Here is a 17996-nt window from a genome sequence, read left to right as displayed (position 1 = left end):
ATGTTGGCAGCAGGTCGCTATAACTACACACAAGAATGATAACCAATATGATGAAAAACTCTGCCAATGCAAGAAAGCAGGTGGATATACAGATAAATAGATGTTACTGAGAACATGAGTTGTAGAGCCCTTGAAAACAAGTCCATAGGTTGTGGAATCAGTTTAGTGTTGAAGTGAGTGAAGTTATCCACACTGGTTCAGGAGCCTGATGGTTGGCAACTTACAGTATCCACACTTATCATGAATGAAGTTGTCCTGGCTTTTTAAATAGATCAATTGGATAGAAGAGCAAAGAAGTCATAACAATTCCTTATAAAACAGCTAGTGCACTGTGTCCAGGTCTGTAGGCCACATTTTAGGAAAATTATAAAAGGGTAGGAGAAGGTGAAAAAGAAAATTACTGTATTGTTTTCAGGAAATAGGCACATTAGTTATCTGCAAAGGATAGAGAAGCTGGTATTGTTCTCCTTCGGACAGAGGAAGTCACATTGATTACAGACATATTTAAAGTCATGAAGGGGAACTGTTCTCATCGGCAAAGGGTCAAAACCAGAAGAACAATGAAGAAATGTGATTGGCCAAAGAACACAAGTGACATCATTTTTTAATAAAAGCATAGAGATAGTGGGGCAGATTCCACTGTGACTCACGGAAGGAGTTGGATTAAAGTTAAAGTCAAGTTTATTGTGATATGCAATAAATGCAGATGTGCACAGATACAATGAAAACATAGCAGCATCATTGGCACATAACATCATACAAGCAAAGTTAACAGGAAACACATACATTAAATAGAAATTAGACAATTTTTACAAAAAAGCACACATTTAAAACAAAAAAGTCCATTTCAGTGCAATATCAGAAAGGAAGGAATTGGCAGGGTTACAGAGAAACGATGAGTAATTGAACAAGCTAAAATGCTCTTACACTGAGTCAGTCATAGTTGTAGTTCGATCACTTGAGTCAAGCAGGATGTTCTCCTAAGGGGTTTAGGGTGGATTCACTTAATAGACAACATCTATGCATGACTTTGTTTAATGGGGAGGCTGATGTATGGGGAGCTACCAAAGGGTCCATGACAGATCAGGCTCAGGGTCCAATGGCATTGAATGCAAGATGACTGCAGACCCTTCACTGCCTCAGCCTTCCTCCACTTTCATTATCATTGTGGTGTACAATCATCTTTTACCAACTCTACTGTTTAGGTCTTGGTTGGACCACTCTTTGCCTGGAACCTCCCCTTTGACCTTACTGCCATTGTGACCCTACCAGGAGCTCCAAATGGCTAAATAGCCAATAGTATTGCTCTTGGGATCTCAGGAACTCACAGGCCGCTTCACGACAAGGTGATAACCCTCAGGGACTCAATGGGCTTAATAGCTTGCTTCCATATTCTGTGGTTCTGTCGCACCACGTCCTGAAGTCTGAAAATGATGCTTTGAGCTATGATTGGTGATTTCCAGATCAGGACCAATGATAAGCCAAGTTTCCAAACTGATGGGCTTGGGAGGATGGGTGAAAGGGAAATGAATGAAGGGTGCAGTGAGAAATAAACCAACATCAAAAACACTTTCCATGTTTTATAGAGTACTAAATCATTGATTACAAAATAGAATTAGGCTAGACCTACGAATATGTCTCCTCATTGGAGACTCTATAGTCAGGGGAGCAGACAGGAGATTTTGTGGACGTGAGAAGGACACCCGCATGGTTTGTTGCCTCCCTGGTGCCAGGGTCCGGAATGTCTCTGACCGGGTGCAAGACATCCTGGTACGAGGGGGAAACCAACCAGAAGTCCTGATGCATGGTGGGACCCACGACATAGGCAGGAAGAGGCATGAGGTCCTTAAGTGTGAGTTTCAGGAACTAGGCAGAAGGCTGAAGAACAGGACCTCAAGGGTGGCGTTCTTAGGATTGCTGCCAGTGCTACGTGACAGTGATGGTAAGAATTGGAGGAGATGGCAGTTGGATGCGTGGCTGAGGAGTTGGTGCAGGGTGCAGGGTTTTAGATTTTTAGATCATTGGGATCTCTTCTGGGGAAGGTGGGACCTGTACAGATTGGATGGGTTGCACCTGAACTCAAGGGAGAGCAATATCCTTGCAGGTAGGTTTGCTAGCATGGTTCGGGAGGGTTTAAACTAATTTGCAAGGGGGATGGGACCCAGAGCGATAGAGCAGTGAAAGAAGTGCATGGAGTAAAGCCAGGTCTAACATACAGAGAGGCTTTGAGGAAAGAGAAGCAGAATAAATGGTGTAAAGACAGTAACGTAGAAGGGCTGAAATGTGTGTACCTCAATGCAAGAAGCATCAGGAACAAAGGTGATGAACTGAGAGCTTGGATACATACATGGAATTATGATGTAGTGGCCATTACAGAGACTTGGCTGGCACCAGGGCAGGAATGGATTCTCAATATTCCTGGATTTTAAAAGGGATAGGGAGGGCGGAAAAAGGGGAGGAGGGGTGGCATTACTGGTCAGGGATACTATTACAGCTACAGAAAGGGTGGGTAATGTAGCAGGATCCTCTTTTGAGTCAATATGGGTGGAAGTCAGGAACAGGAAGGGAGCAGTTACTCTATTGGGGGTATTCTATAGGCCCCCTGGTAGCAGCAGAGATACAGAGGAGCAGATTGGGAGGCAGATTTTGGAAAGGTGCAAAAATAACAGGGTTGTTATCATGGGTGACTTTAACTTCCCTAATATTGATTGGCACCCGATTAGTTCCAAGGGTTTAGATGGGGCAGAATTTGTTAAGTGTGTCCAGGATGGATTCCTGTCACAGTATGTGGACAGGCCGACCAGGGGGAATGCCATACTAGATCTAGTACTAGGTAATGAACTGGGTCAGGTCACAGATCTCTCAGTGGGTGAGCATCTGGGGGACAGTGACCACCACTCCCTGGCCTTTAGCATTATCATGGAAAAGGATAGAATCAGAGAGGGCAGGAAAATTTTTAATTGGGGAAAGGCAAATTATGAGGCTGTAAGGCTAGAACTTACGGGTGTGAATTGGGATGATGTCTTTGCAGGGAAATGTACTATGGACACGTGGTCGATATTTAGAGATCTCTTGCGGGATGTTAGGGATAAATTTGTCCCGGTGAGGAAGATAAAGAATGGTAGGGTGAAGGAACCATGGGTGACAAGTGAGGTGGAAAATCTAGTCAGGTGGAAGAAGGCAGCATACATGAGGTTTAGGAAGCAAGGATCAGATGGGTCTATTGAGGAATATAGGGAAGCAAGAAAGGAGCTTAAGAAGGGGCTGAGAAGAGCAAGAAGGGGGCATGAGAACGCCTTGGCGAGTAGGATAAAGGAAAGCCCCAAGGCATTCTTCAATTATGTGAAGAAAAAAAGGATGACAGGAGTGAAGGTAAGACCGATTAGAGATAAAGGTGGGAAGATGTGCCTGGAGGCTCTGGAAGTGAGCGAGGTCCTCAATGAATACTTCTCTTCGGTATTCACCAATGAGAGGGAACTTGATGATGGTGAGGACAATATGAGAGAGGTTGATGTTCTGGAGCACGTTGATATTAAGGGAGAGGAGGTGTTGGAGTTGTTAAAATACATTAGGACAGATAAGTCCCCGGGGCCTGATGGAATATTCCCCAGGCTGCTCGACGAGGTGAGAGAAGAGATTGCTGAGCCTCTGGCTAGGATCTTTATGTCCTCGTTGTCCACGGGAATGGTACCGGAGGATTGGAGGGAGGTGAATGTTGTCCCCTTGTTCAAAAAAGTTAGTAGGGATAGTCTGGGTAACTATAGACCAGTGAGTCTTACGTCTGTGGTGGGAAAGGTGTTGGAAAAGATTCTTAGAGATAGGATCTATAGGCATTTAGAGAATCATGGTCTGACCAGGGACAGTCAGCATGGCTTTGTGAAGGGCAGATCGTGTCTAACAAGCCTGATAGAGTTCTTTGAGAAGGTGACCAGGCATATAGATGAGGGTAGTACAGTGGATGTGATCTATATGGATTTTAGTAAGGCATTTGACAAGGTTCCACACTGTAGGCTTATTCAGAAAGTTAGAAGGCATGGGATCCAGGGAAGTTTGGCCAGGCGGATGCAGAATTGGCTTGCCTGCAGAAGGCAGAGGGTGGTGGTGGAGGCAGATACTCTAGTGAAGTTTGAGAGACTACTAGACAGGTATATGGAGGAATTTAAGGTGGGGGCTTATATGGGAGGCAGGGTTTGAGGGTCGGCACAACATTGTGGACCGAAGGGCCTGTACTGTGCTGTACTGTTCTATGTTCTATATTCTATAACCACAGAGGAGAATGTATGAGAGGTAGTTCAAAGTACAAAATAAATTTATTATTAAAGTACATAAATATCTTCTAAACTCAATGTACCAAAGAAATCACATGCTTCCAATGACCGATACAAGTAGGCAAGATGGCACTGGTGAACCATGGCGACGTGCTGAGGGCAGTTTACAAAACTTTTAAATATACTTCTGAACTACTCTCACTGCATTCTGCAATCTATGTGTTTCCCTTTAAGTCATGTACTTTCGAACTATCTTAAGAACCTAACCACTTCATTGTCTTCTGAAGGAGGGACTCAGCAGACTTAATGCTCAGGCTTGAAGGTATGGCACCTTTAAGTGGATGAAGGAATATCGCCATGAGATTAGAGAGGGAGGAGAGAGAACCCCAAGCAATACTGAAGCACTGAGCACTACCATCAGCAAACAAGAAACAGCCTACCCCAAAGCCTTTCAAATCATTGTCAGAGCTTTTAGGAAGAAACCTCTGTCCATTTATCATCAACATATAACCTGCAGTACTAGGGGTCCCAATGCATCAACCACTGCTGTACTACAGTTGGGAATGCCTAGCATTCCATGCCTAGACTGCATTTCAGGAAATCTCATCACGTGGCTGCCCTCCTTCCTGCATACAGGAAAAGGCTAAAGAGCAAGACTCCAGAGATAAAGACAATAAGGAGGAGGTGATGGGAGACAGAGGAGTTGTTTGAAATCAGTGGACTGGGCCATATTCAAGGACTCATCAGAGCATCATGATTGTCACAAACTTTATAAAAACAGTCATAAACAAATGTGTCCCATCAAAATCATTCAGTCTTCCCCAACTAGAAACCTTGAATAAACTGTGAGATCTAAAATCTGCTGAGGCCCAAATGAAAGGCATTCGGGTCTGGTGAGCAAGTAAGAACAAGAGGTACACATACAATCTCCAGAAAGCCATCTCTGTGTGAAGTGGCAATTCTAGACCAAACTTGAATCGTTGATGGATGTTCGACAGCTGTGGCAAGGCTTGAAGGCTATTACCACTAAAAAATGAAACTAAGTGACATAGGTGACAACACGACTTCGCTCCCAGATGAGCTCAATGCCTTCTATGTTTGCTTTAACCATCAAACCATGGAGGAATCTTCACAAACTCCGACAGCCCCCAATGACCCTGTGATTGCAGTCTCTGGGGCTGATGTAAGAACATTCTTCAAGAGAGTGAACCATGGAAAGCACCTAGGCCAGGTGGGGTGCCTGTCTGAGATCTAAAGATCTGTGCTGATTACATAGGACCATAAGTTTAATGAGTCATATCACCAAGATACTTCTAAGAATTTTGATGACAAGAGCTGAAAGTAAGATACAAGCTGAAACAGGCAAAGAACAATGTGATTTTGTGAAAGACAAAGGTACAAGAAACACAATATTGATGTTAAGGATACTACCAGAACGAGCTATTCAAGTGCAAAAAGATTTGTTTGCTTGTTTTATCGACTACACAAAAGCATTTGATAAAGTGAAGCACAATAAGTTATTCGAAATATTACAGAAAACTCTAGATCTAGATTCGAAAGACCTCCGCCTAATCAGAAATCTGTACTGGGAGTAAACTGCTGCTGTAAGAATAGATGGAGAAGTGAGTCAGTTTATGAAAATCAAGAGAGGCGTTAGACAAGGGTGTGTTTTCTCCCCTGATTTATTTAATGTGTACAGTGAAACAATATTACAAAAAATAAGAGACATCTTGGGAATCAAAGCGGGTGGTGAAAACATCAATAATTTCAGATATGCAGAGGACACTGTGTTAATTGCAAGTACGGAGGAAGAACTACAAAACTTAATTGATATAATAGTTGAAGTAAGTGCAAAAATGGGTCTATCTGTCAATTACAAAAAGGCAGAATGTATGGTAATATCCAAAAAGGAGGAGAATCTTATCTGCAGGCTGAGAATAAATGGGGAAGACATAAAACAAGTAAAGAACTTTTGCTACTTAGGAAGCTGGGTGACATCAGATGGCAGGTGCGATTTGGACATCAAAAGAAGAATAGGGATGGCAAAAGACACCTTTACAAGAATGAAGAGTATACTGACCAATACTAAACTAGGCATGACAACCCACCTCAGAGCACTGAAATGTTACATTTATCCAGTTATGGTATATGGGTCAGAATGTTGGACAATATCTAGTAACATGAGGAAACGAATTGAAGCAACAGAAATGTGGTTTTTGAGGATGCGAAGAATACCATGGACAAAACGAATATCTAACGAGGATGTCATGAACAAAGCAAACACAAAAAGAGAAATAATGTATGAGATCATGAAAAGGCAACGTAACTTCATTGGACATGTGATTAGGAAAGAGGAGTTAGAATGCACGGTAATTATGGGAAAGACTGAAGGGAAGAAAGCGAGAGGAAGACAAAGACAAATAATGATGGAGACAGCAGCCAGAGAACTGGAAATTAATACCAATGAATTGATCCACTTGACCTGAAACAGGTGTGTGTGGGCCATGGCAGTCAAAGCTCAACCTGGGCACGGCACCTGATGATGATGATGATGATGATGATTAACTGGCTGGATTGCTAACCAATGTCTTTAACCTCTTGCTTTGGCAGTCTGAAGTACCCAACTGCCTCAATAGGCTTCAATTATACTAGTGCCTAAGAAGAACATGGTAACCTGCTTCAATGACTATCATCCAGTAGCACTTACATCCACTGTAAAGAAGTGCTTTGAGAGATTGGTGATGAACTATATAAACTGTCTGAGAAGTGACTTGGATCCGCTCCAATTTGTCTACCAGCACCACAGGTCCTCAGCAGTTGTCATTTTATTGGCTCTTCACTCAAGCCAGGAACATATGGACAGCGAAGGTGCATTGATCAGGATGTTCTTCACAGACTACAGCTCAGCAATCAATACTATCACCCTGTCAAAATTAATAAATAAATAAGCTTTCAGTCCTTGGTCTCAATACATGCTTGTGCAATTGGATCCTTGATTTCCTCACGTGCATATCCCAAACAGATCAGACTAGTAGCAACATCTTCTCCACAATCTCCATCATCACAGGTGCACCACAAGGCCGTGTGCTTAGCCCCCTCCTCTACTCACTTTATACCTATGACTGTGTGGCTAAACACAGCTCCAAAGCCATGTTTAAGTTTGCTGATGACATCACAGTCATAGACCAAATCAGAGGTGGTGACAAACCAGCATACAGGAGGGAAATTGGAAATCTGGCTGAGTGGTGTCATAACAGCAACCTCTTACTCAGTGTCAGCAAGATCACAGAGTTGAATACAGAGAAGGAAACCCGAGGTCCATGAGCCAGCCCTCATCAAGGGATCAGAAGTGGAGAGTGTCAGCAACTTTAAATTCTTCGGTGTTATCACTTCAAAGGAAGTGTTTTAGGTCCAGCACATAAATGCCTTTATGAAGAAAGCATGTCTACATCTCTACTTCCTTCAACATTTGTGAAGATTTGACATGACATCTAAAACTTAGACAACTTTTATAGATGTATGGTGGAGAATATACGGACTTGTTGCGTCACGGCCTGGTATGGAAACATCAATGCCCTTGTCAGGAAAATCCTACCAAATGTGGTGGATATGACTCAGTTGATCACGGGTAAAGCCATTGAGCACATCTACACAGAGCACTGTTGTAGGAAAGCAGCATGCATCATTAATAACCCCCACCACCCAGGTCATTCTCTCTTTTCCCTATTGCCATCAGGAAGGTAGTACAGGAGTCTCAGAACTCATACCATCACGTGTGGTGAACAGTTACTACCCCTCAACCATCAGGCTCTTGAATAAGAGGGGATAACTTCACTCGGCCCATCACTGAACTGTTCCCACAACTTAAAGACACACTTTCAAGAACTATTCATCTCATGTTCTCAATACTTATTGTTTATTTATTAATTATCATGATTATCATTGTACTTTTTTTCTCAGCTCAGTCTGATACATCCTGAGGTATGGGGCAAAGCCAAGCACACTCATTGCTCATTTGTTGGGAACTTTCAGACTATTCTAATAGCGTTTAGTATTGTGGCTTCCTGAAGATTTACATAAATATTGCTATGTAGGCCTAATTGTTTAATACTATTGTGTAGTGACTTCGGAATGATATCAGTGGTAGATATTACTATTGGGACAATGTATACCCTGTTTCTGTTTCATTGTCTTTTAAGTTACTCTCTTAATTCAGCATACTTCTGGTGTTTTTCACTTATTGATTTCTATACGTTATGTGTGAATGGAATGACTATATCTATTAAATAATTTGTTCTTGCTTGTTTATCCTGTATTATTATAACTGGACAGTTATTATGGAATAATGTATTACTGCAACAATGGATCAGCAGTAATATAATTTGTGGGACTCTGACTCCAAAAATTGAATCAGTTGTGTATTTATAGTAAGGTATGGTGTCTTTTATGAGTTTTGTATTATTAAAGCAATATTTTGGTAAATTAATATTTGCCATTTGATTGTGCCTGTGTAAGTAATCAGATTGAGTTATACTGCTGAAGGATCCTGTAATATGTTGCATTGTTTCTGGTTTCAATACATTTTCTGCATCTGCCTTGAATGTGTTGGTCTTTTATTATGTATTTTTCATTTTTTTAATGTTAATCACCAGGTCCTGTATTGCCACAAGGAACCCTTCTGTTTCTGGGAAGAGCTCTCCAAATCTGAGACAGGCATTGGACACTTCCTTGCGGACATCTAGTCTGCTCAGATTGTCGGAATGTCTTCCATGAAGGATCATGCTCTTCCATTGGTTAACCTTTTCTTCTGTAGTGATTATTTCATTTTTTGGGTTATGCTTTCCTTTAAGTTTAGTGGTGTGTACTCCTAATCAGACTTGCATGTGTTTGCGTGGAATACTAAATTCTGTTTTCATTGCTGAAAATGTACCATTAGAAGTTTTATCTCACGTGTGTTTTTTTTTATGTCTGTTAGTCCTCTTCTTTCTTCTGTCCTAGGTAGTGTGTTAATCGAAGTGCGTTCGAGTGTACACGGCGTTTTCTAAAATTTATCATTTCAGTTCCATTTCCGACCAAGATATTATGCCAAAACAACACATTGATATGGGTATAGAGAAATTGTTTATTGCCTCTGCTATATTTTACTATTGAACTCTACTTTTTTTTTGTATTCGCATAATTGGTTTCTCTTGTACATTGGTTGTTTGTCCTATTGGGTGCGATCTTTTATTGATTCTATTGTGTTTATTGGATTAACTGCGTATGCCCGCAAGAAAATGAATCTCAGGGTTGTATATGATGGCATAAAGGTACTTTGACAGGAAATTTAGTTTGAACTTCGAATTTTTGCAATAGAACGCACATGCCAGCTTCTACCATGCACCGTCGGTAAGTGATATTCATTACCACGTATCAGAGTCGGTGTTTCACCAATGGAGCTCTCAAGCTTTCAGTAGAACCCTCATTGGTAATCCATATGGAAAAACCAAATCTCCCAGCCTTGCTTCACCAATGCAATCCTCGTTGGTACCTACGTGGGGAAAACCATTAACACGGGGACCATTTGGGATAAGCCTACCCGGCAGCGGTGTATTAATCCAAATACACACCAAGTCCATTCCGTATCATAATCAATACCACTGGAGTCGAGTCAAACACGGTGATCAAACACTGCTGTGAACATTGAGGTTTCTCATCAGAAAACTTCAAGCCAACGATATAGCCGGCAGCGTATAGCAAAATACCCATTCATTTCAGCATTATCAGTTCCCGTAATTATACCCGCAGCTAATTGTCCGCCTGCTTTCAGTAGCGAAACATTGTCGGTAACGCACAAGTTCAAACAGTAGCTAATTTATAAACAAGTTGAACAGAACAGAATCTTGCCTCTGATTCATATTGTACCCTTGCCGAAACCACTCCCAAGGAAAGAGTCGATTGAATTATTTAGCAATTGCCATACCTTTTGCACACTCGCACCGCAGTACCCGGAGCTGACTCAGGAAAATCCTCACTTTTTTGTTTGTGCTGCAGGACACTGTGCGCGCCTTCTTGACTCACTCACTGCCTGCCGTTTGTGTCACTTTAACAATCGGCCAGTGAGAGAGAGAGCAGCGCAGACGAGGCGCGTCAAAGTGAGAAATCAGCTGTTAAAGAGGAGGAGCACAGGCCACTAACAGCTCTTCTAACACTGAATTCGGAGCCAATAAATCCCCAAACTCTCTTCCAATCCTCTCCCAAGGCGCCCCCCCCAAAAAAAAATGTTTTACCTTTCTCTAGTTTACTTAAGAATAAAACTTTTTAAACAATGAAAAAATCAATGGAAGTTGCTTAACTATGTCAAAGTTCACGCAAGCGGCAGCGGCGGGAGTGCTCGCTTTTTTGTTTAAATCGGCGAGGTGGGAAAGAGGTAGTTCCTTAAATTGCGGAGAATGCATGAGAGGGAGTGAAGAAAAAAGATGGACAATCTGTGATAAAGTGGAGACATAACAAATAGATGGGGTGAAAGAGGGTGTTAATGAGAGAAGAGGTAAACAATAGATGGGATGAAAAGGTGTAAATGGTAACCATCCGCCCTTGTCAGATTTCCTGGTGCATCCGAAGCATTGCGACGGGTTCACAGAGGAAAGATGAGGTGGTCCTCTACAAATTTATCTCGAACTTCAGTGTGTGTCTAAACCACAAAGAGGTCAAGATGTGACTGGATGCAGAATTAAAGTGACAGCTCGGGGTCACGCGAGGGACAGAACAGAGTTACTATGCAAGCCAAGCATTCTGGCCTGATCAAGAATACAAAGTCCAGAGAATGAGTACGGGATATAAAGTTTTTAGCGTAGTGGTCTGCTAGCTTCAGAACACTGATATTCTACTTCCTGTTGTTTCCTGTGTAACTTCCGGTAATGTATTGATGACGCTTTGTCCTTCTGCCCACTAACGCACCTGACAGAAAAAATTGTGTGTTTGTGATCAGCAGGGAGGATCTCAGATCGGAAGACTTAACAATTGCAGTGTGACTCGCAGCTTCATCTTATGACCAGTTTTATTACCAGAGTACAGATAAGTGGCTTCTCTATGATGAAAACAACAGGAATTCTGCAGATGCTGGAAATTCAAGCAACACACATCAAAGTTGCTGGTGAATGCATCAGGCCAGGCAGCATCTCCAGGAAGAGGTACAGTCGACGTTTCGGACCAAGACCCTTCGTCAGGACTAACTAAAGGAAGAGCTAGTAAGAGATTTGAAAGTAGAAGGGGGAAGGGGAGATCCGAAATGATAGGAGAAGACAGGAGGGGGAGGGATGGAGCCAAGAGCTGGACAGGTGATTGGCAAAAGGGATACGAGAGGATCATGGGACAGGAGGTCCGGGAAGAAAGACAAGGGGGGAGGGGGAACCCAGAGGATGGGCAAGGGGTATAGTCAGAGGGACAGAGGGAGAAAAAGGAGAGAGAGAGAAAGAATGTGTGTATATATATATAAGTAACAGATGGGATACGAGGGGGAGGTGGGGCATTAGCGGAAGTTAGAGAAGTCGATGTTCATGCCATCAGGTTGGAGGCTATCCAGACGGAATATAAGGTGTTGTTCCTCCAACTTGAGTGTGGCTTCATCTTTACAGTAGGGGAGGCCGTGGATAGACATGTCAGAATGGGAATGGGATGTGGAATTAAAACGTGTGGCCACTGGGAGATCCTGCTTTCTCTGGCGGACAGAGCTTAGGTGTTCAGCAAAGCGGTCTCCCAGTCTGCGTCGGGTCTCGCCAATATATAGAAGGCCACATCGGGAGCACCGGACGCAGTATATCACCCCTGCCGACTCACAGGTGAAGTGTCGCCTCACCTGGAAGGACTGTCTGGCGCCCTGAATGGTGGTAAGGGAGGAAGTGTAAGGACGTGTGTAGCACTTGTTCCGCTTACAAGGATAAGTGCCAGGAGGGAGATCAGTGGGGAGGGAGGGAGGGATGGGGGGGACAAATGGACAAGGGAGTCGCGTAGGGAGCGATCCCTGCGGAAAGTGGGGGGGGGAGGGAAAGATGTGCTTAGTGGTGGGATCCCGTTGGAGGTGGCGGAAGTTACGGAGAACAATAAGTTGGACCCGGAGGCTGGTGGGGTGGTAGGTGAGAACCAGGGGAACCCTATTCCTAGTGGGGTGGCGAGAGGATGGAGTGAGAGCAGATGTGCGTGAAATGGGGAAGAGGCGTTTGAGAGCAGAGTTGATGGTGGTGGAAGAGAAGCCCCGTTCTTTAAAAAAGGAGGACATCTCCCTTGTCCTGGAATGAAAAGCCTCATCCTGAGAGCAGATGCGGCGGAGACGGAGGAATTGCGAGAAGGGGATGGCATTTTTGCAAGAGACAGGGTGAGAAGAGGAATAGTCCAGATAGCTGTGAGAGTCAGTAGGCTTATAGTAGACATCAGTGGATAAGCTGTCTCCAGAGACAGAGACAGAAAGATCTAGAAAGGGGAGGGGGGTGTTGGAAATGGACCAGGTAACCTTGAGGACAGGGTGAAAGTTGGAGGCAAAGTTAATAAAGTCAACGAGCTCAGCATGCGTGCAGGAAGCAGCGCCAATGCAGTCGTCGGTAGCGAAGGAAAAGTGGGGGACAGATACCAGAATAGGCACGGATCATAGATTGTTCTACAAAGCCAACAAAAAGCAGGCATAGCTAGGACCCATACTGGTGCCCATAGCTACACCTTTAGTTTGGAGGAAGTGGGAGGAGCCAAAGGAGAAATTATTAAGAATAAGGACTAATTCCGCTAGACGGAGCAGAGTGATGGTAGAGGGGAACTGATTAGGTCTGGAATCCAAAAAGAAGCGTAGAGCTTTAAGACCTTCCTGATGGGGGATGGAAGTATATAAGGACTGGACATCCATGGTGAAAATAAAGTGGTGGGGGCCAGGGAACTTAAAATCATCGAAAAGTTTAAGAGCGTGAGGTGTCATGAACATAGGTCGGAAGGGATTGAACAAGTGGGGAATAAAACCGTGTCGAGGTATGCAGAAACAAGTTCGGTGGGGCAGGAGCAAGCTGAGACAATAGGTCTGCCAGGACAGGCAGGTTTGTGGATCTTGGGTAGGAGGTAGAAATGGGAAGTGCGAGGTGTGGGAACTATAAGGTTGGCAGCAGTGGATGGAAGATCCCCTGAGCGGATAAAGTCGGTGATGGTGTGGGAGACAATGGCCTGGTGCTCCTTAGTGGGGTCACGATCGAGGGGTAAATAAGAGGAGGTATCCGCGAGTTGTCACTGTGCCTCGGCAAGGTAGAAGTCAGTACGCCAGACTACAACAGCACCCCCCTTATTGGCGGGTTTAATAATAAGGTTAGGATTAGTGCGGAGGGAGTGGAGAGCACAGCGTTCAGAAGGAGTAAGGTTGGAATGGGAACAAGGTACGGTGAAGTCGAGACGGTTGATGTCCCGTCGGCAGTTAGCGATAAAGAGATCCAGAGCAGGCAGAAGACCAGAACCGGGTGTCCATGAAGAAGAGGAGGGTTGAAGACGGGAGAAGGGGTCATCGGTGGGGGTGGAAGAGTCCTTGCCGAAGAAGTCGGCTCGGAGACAGAGACGGCAGAAGAAGAGTTATTATTCTCCGTAACTTCCGCCACCTGCAACGGGATCCCACCACTAAGCACATCTTTCCCTCCCCTCCTCTCTCTGCTTTCCGCAGGGATTGCTCCCTACGCGACTCCCTTGTCCATTCGTCCCTCCCATCCCTCCCCACTGATCTCCCTCCTGGCACTTATCCTTGTAAGTGGAACAAGTACTACACATGCCCTTACACTTCCTCCCTTACCACCATTCAGGGCCCCAGACAATCCTAACAGGTGAGGCGACACTTCACCTGTGAGTCGGCTGGGGTGATAAACTTGCTGATCACCTATGCTCTGTCCGCCAGAGAAAGCAGGATCTCACATTTTAATTCCACATCCCATTCCCATTCTGACATGTCTATCCACGGCCTCCGCTACTGTCAAGATGAAGCCACACTCAGGTTGGGGGAACAACACCTTATATTCCGTCTGGGTAGCCTCCAACCTGATGCCATGAACATCGACTTCTCTAACTTCCGCTAATGCCCCACCTCCCCCTCGTACCCCATCTGTTATTTATTTATATGCACACTTTCTTTCTCTCTCCTTTTTCTCCCTCTGTCCCTCTGACTATACCCCTTGCCCATCCTCTGGGTTCCCCCCCCCTTGTCTTTCTCCCCAGACCTCCTGTCCCATGATCCTCTCATATCCCCTTTACCAAACACCTGTCCAGCTCTTGGCTCCATCCTTCCCCCTCCTGTCCTCTCCTATCATTTTGGATCTCCCCCTCCCCCTCCCACTTTCAAATCTCTTACTAACTTTTCCTTCAGTTAGTCCTGACGAAGGGTCTTGGCCTGAAACGTCGACTGTACCTCTTCCTAGAGATGCTGCCTGGCCTGCTGCGTTCACCAGCAACTTTGATGTGTGTTGCTTCTCTATGATGAAGATTTATTGTCATCAAAAGTTCTTGGCTAGTCGAATTAAAGAGAAACCAAAGGCATTTGACATATAAAACAAAAGTAAAGGGCCAGGACATTGAACGTACAACATTACAGTACTTCACAGGCCCTTTGGCCCACAATGTTGTGCCAACCTTTTAACCTACTGTAAGATCAATCTAACCTTTCCCTCCTATATAACTCTCCATTTTACCTCTTACCATGTGCCTATCTAAGAGTTTCTTTAATGCCTCTAATGTATCTGCTCAGAGTGTTCTATGCACCCACCTCTCTCGGTGTAAAGAACTTACTTATGATATCTCTCCTATACTTTCTTCCAAACACCTTGAAATGCTGGACCCTTGTATTAGCCATTTCTGCTCTGAGAAAATGTCTCTGACTGTCCACTCAGATCTGTGCCTCATATCATCATGTACACTTCTATCTTTTCATCTTTTATCATCCTTCAGTCCAGAGAGAAAACCCTAGCTCACTCAAACCACCTTCATAAGAAATGCCCTCTAGCCATGTCTGCATCCTAGTTAATATCCACTGCACCCTTTCTATAAAGCTCCACATTATTCCTTTAATGAGGTGTCGAGAACTGAAAACTATATTTCAAAACATTGTAACTAGGAATAAATATGGCGAGCTCAACGATAAAGCAGGGTAGCGCGTGGATTTGAGATGGATTTAGCAGTCCGTGTTAAATAGGTTCTTCAGTTACATAAACAGTAAAACAGTGACTAGGGAGAGACAAGTTTCTCTTCTGGACCATTAGGGCTGCTGAAGTGTAAAGCCACAGGATATGGCTGAGATTCTTAATATCTATTTCTCCTTGGTGTTTACAAGGGAACATATCATGGATGCCAAAGAAATGAGGGTAATAAGAAGTGAAGTATTGGATCATGTGCATATTACAAGGAAGGAGATATTTGCAGCCTTGAAGCACAAATCTGACCAAGTGCACCCCCAGACCTCATGGGAGGCCAGGGAAGAAATTGTGGAGGCCCTTGAAGAGATAACAGTATTTGCTTTGTTGACAGGCACCAGTGAACTTCCAGAATACTGGAAGGTGACTAATGTTGTTCCATTGAACAAGAAGGGTAACATGCATAGACCAGGGAAATCCTGGCAGGTGAGCCTGAATTCAGTAGTAGGGAAGTTACTGGAGGAAATTCGAAGGACAGGATCTACCATAAGATCAATTGTCAAGGCCCAATCATGAATAATCAGCATGGCTTTGTGCATGGGAGGTCATGTCTGACAAACCTTTGGGAGTTTTTTGAAGAGGTAACTAAGGGGATAGATGAAGGTAGGGCAGTAGACGTTGTTTATAGCAACTTTAGAAAGGCCTTCAGCAAGGTCCCATCTGGCAATCTGATCTGGAAGGTTAGGGTGCATGGAATTCAGGGGCAATTAGTAAGCGTGATTCAGGATTGGCTCAATGATAAGAAGCAGAGGGTGATGGTTGAAAGTTGATTCTAACGGTCCCATTCTCTGCTTTTTCCACATGACAGTAGAAAATATTAGTTTGTAAAATCTCTTTTCCAATTTGATTCTGTTTCTACATGAATGAGTTTGACATCATGATCACTTCCCGCATGAGTAAGAATTTTCTCATGTTGCCTTTTTATTTTTTGCTGAGGTTAAACTTGTGTTTCTTGTCCTTTGTCTTTGAACTGCTTACTAATAGAAGCAGCTTCCCTCTATTTTGTTCATTCGTTTTGTGCCGTGCCGTATGACCTGGGTGATCATGGTCCCATGATCATGATTGTTCTTGGCAATTTTTTCTACAGGCATGGTTTGCAATTGCCTTCTTCTGGGCAGTGTATTTACAAGACAAGTGACCAGAACCATTATCAATACTCTTCAGAGATTGTATAATCAGGACGTGATATGCACCAGATGCTCACACGACCTGCTCCCATGATGTCACGTGACCCTGATCCGGGGGTTTAAACAGGTTCTACACCTTGACCAAGGGTTACCAGAAGGCTAGAAGAGGGAAGAAATGCCTTATACCTTCTTTGGTGGACACGTATCTTCACCCTGCCACCCTTCCCTCTAAACACTTCATGGTCTTGTATATCTCTATCAAAATTGAATTAGTTATGTGATCTGTATATCTCTCATGTCATGGGATCCTACTGTATACACATGTGGTCTTACATCAACAGTATAGGGTGGTGGAAACAGGGACAGAGGATTTCAAAGATGAGATATTCAAGGGAAATATCTAAATTAACAGAGAAACAAGGCCAAATCCAGTGGTTTCTTGAATGCACCATTTAGGATGTTGAGTATGTTGGATGTATTTAGTTATTTATTTATTTGCCTGTTTATCTATTTATATATCTATCTATGTATTTATTTATTAGGACACAGCATGGAATAGGCCCTCTGGTCTTTCCAGCCGTGCCGCCCAACAATCTTCTGATTTAGTCCTAGCCTAATCAATCGACAATTTACAAAGACCAATTAATCTACCAACTGATACATCTTTTGACAACGAAAGAAAACCCAAACCCTCAAAGAAAGTCACACAGTCACTGTAAAAACACCTTACAGGGAGCGGCACGGATTGAACCTAGGTTGCCGGTACTATAAAGCATTGTGCTAAACACTACGCTATTGTACAAGTTGGTGCCAATCATTAAGCACCCATTTTTATGCTAATTCTGCCTTAAATCGTTTTAACCTTCCAACATTCAGATCACCTCCCCCAATCCTATCCCCATTTCTCCCACTTACCAACATGCAGGAGAGCGTTCACTGTAGCCAATTAACTTTACAACTCACATGCTTTTGGAAAGTGGAGGAAACCAGAGCATTAAGAGAAAACACACGCAGTCACATGGAGAACTTTCAAACTCCACACTGACAGCACTGGAGTTGTGGACTGAACTCAGTGTTGCTGGAGCAGTGAGACAACAACTCTACGAGCTGTACCACTGCAATCCTCCCCATTCTGCACTTAGCTATTGCCCAAGGGGTACTTGAATCATACTGCTTCTCCAGAAAAAATGCAAAGGAAAATAGCCCTCAATTATGAATGGTTTTTGACTCCAGACCTCCATTGTCATTATAATGATTATCAAAATAATTTCAATTCAAAAATCTAAAGGAAAACCTATTCACTCAGGATACTTTCATCGGACATAATTAACTTTAATTCCTTCAAACACCATGGCAATTTTTGAGGAGTGGCTTTCGTTTTTCTCTGCTTCCTGTCACACACAATTACTATAAATTTAGTTCCT

The 17996-nt window shown here is 43.6% G+C and overlaps 1 protein-coding gene across 4 annotated transcripts in view; it reads right to left on the bottom strand.

The window, feature by feature from the left end:
* The window catches only part of arap3 (ArfGAP with RhoGAP domain, ankyrin repeat and PH domain 3), a 358711-nt gene extending 348362 nt beyond the window's left edge, over window positions 1–10349 (bottom strand). For all 4 annotated transcript variants that reach the window (XM_072264187.1, XM_072264192.1, XM_072264193.1 and 1 more), the window contains exon 1: window positions 10231–10349. The gene's annotated coding sequence lies outside the window, so the exon portion shown is untranslated. The remainder of the gene's footprint in view (window positions 1–10230) is intronic.
* Between the last annotated feature and the right edge of the window lie 7647 nt (window positions 10350–17996).

The sequence above is a fragment of the Mobula birostris genome, chromosome 7 (assembly GCF_030028105.1).
Source record: "Mobula birostris isolate sMobBir1 chromosome 7, sMobBir1.hap1, whole genome shotgun sequence".
Taxonomy (NCBI): domain Eukaryota; kingdom Metazoa; phylum Chordata; class Chondrichthyes; order Myliobatiformes; family Myliobatidae; genus Mobula; species Mobula birostris.
Note: the sequence above shows the minus strand (reverse complement) of the source record. Positions and strands in the feature narration are given on the sequence as shown.